The sequence below is a fragment of the Tupaia chinensis genome, unplaced genomic scaffold (genome assembly GCF_000334495.1).
Source record: "Tupaia chinensis unplaced genomic scaffold, TupChi_1.0 Scaffold000075_1, whole genome shotgun sequence".
Lineage (NCBI taxonomy): Eukaryota > Metazoa > Chordata > Mammalia > Scandentia > Tupaiidae > Tupaia > Tupaia belangeri.
In genome coordinates this window covers 647,572-648,878 of record NW_006159535.1, presented here as the reverse complement: position 1 = coordinate 648,878, position 1,307 = coordinate 647,572, and the positions used below count along the sequence as shown (strand labels likewise).

Here is a 1,307-nt window from a genome sequence, read left to right as displayed (position 1 = left end):
CCCCCACCCCGTGATTTTCAAGCTTCTGGGTCCAGGATTTGAACTGTACAGTCAGCTATGTGGGATCCAGCACTTAACCTCCATGCCACCTTCTGGCCCACAAGGTCCATCTGCTGGCCCACAAGGTTCATTTCTTTCTTACTTTTTTTCTTTCTCTCTCTCTCTCTTCCTTTCTTTCTCTTTCTTTTTCTTCTATGTTTGATCAGAGAGGGACAGAGTGAGAGCGAGCAAGAGAGACAGAAAGTGAGAAAGCAAGCCACCAGGTTCAGGACTAGAACCATGGTCACTCATGTGGGAGTCCAGTGTCCTTAACCACCATGCCACCTGCCAGCCTTGGTCCATTTCTTAATAACCAAATCAGTCATTATACATACTTTTTAGGAAAAAAATGTTTAATCTTCCAGGAGGAGTTATCATTCAGCCCTATAGACGTTAAAGCATTTTGCATTCAAATGGCTTTATATATTTCTTTATGGAATAGAAGGAAAATTTAATGTGGCATTAAAAAGTTGGTAGATGTAATTCAATATATTCATATATATGTCTTAATCATTTTTGTATGCAATTGTAAAGTACCACATTTCTCATTTACAAATTTGCCAAATTTTTATTAAGAGACCTTGTGAAGATAAAGAGCTGATATACAGGGAAGCACAGGAGTGTGTGTGTTTCAAAGTGGAAGCAGAGTTATGTATATTTTTGCAAAGGACAAAGCTGTTTAGCCTCTAGCAGAGGTTGTCAAACCTATCATGGCACAGTTCTCACATTGCCCAGGAATTTATTCTTCCCCTGATAAGTATGGACCACTATTTTGACTGTTCACCTGTAGGATGGTGTTCATGTCCATCACAGCTTGCCAGTTATTTTAGCAGGCCTATTGGGTCAGCAATGGGAGTAAGCAGGAGTAAGTGGACTGATGCAAATTATAATTCCCAAAATAACTCTTAGTAGGCTGTCCAGCTTAGAGGGACTTAATATCCCATCTTTGAATATTAATTTTATATACATATAAAATGTTTATTTTTAGGATGAAGTTTATTTTTCTTTTTTTTTTCAAATTTTTTCTTTATAAGAGGTTTTCGCTATAGGGCACGTGCACTCACCAGACAGACAGACAGAAAGTGAGAAATCACCCCCCAGAGGGGATGGTCATGCTGCAATCCCTTCTCCATTCTCCTGTCGGAATCTTGTGCACGCACGCCCGGAGTGAGTTTTAAGCCACTGGGTCCAGGACATGAACCGCGGTCGACTACGTGGGAGTCCAGTGACATAGCCATTACGCTAACTGCTGGTTCCCTCCTTTTTTT

General features: G+C 40.6%; 1 protein-coding gene across 3 annotated transcripts in view; it reads left to right on the top strand.

The window, feature by feature from the left end:
* The window catches only part of PPP2R5E (protein phosphatase 2 regulatory subunit B'epsilon), a 170,528-nt gene that overhangs the window by 158,720 nt on the left and 10,501 nt on the right, over positions 1–1,307 (top strand). The window lies entirely within an intron of this gene.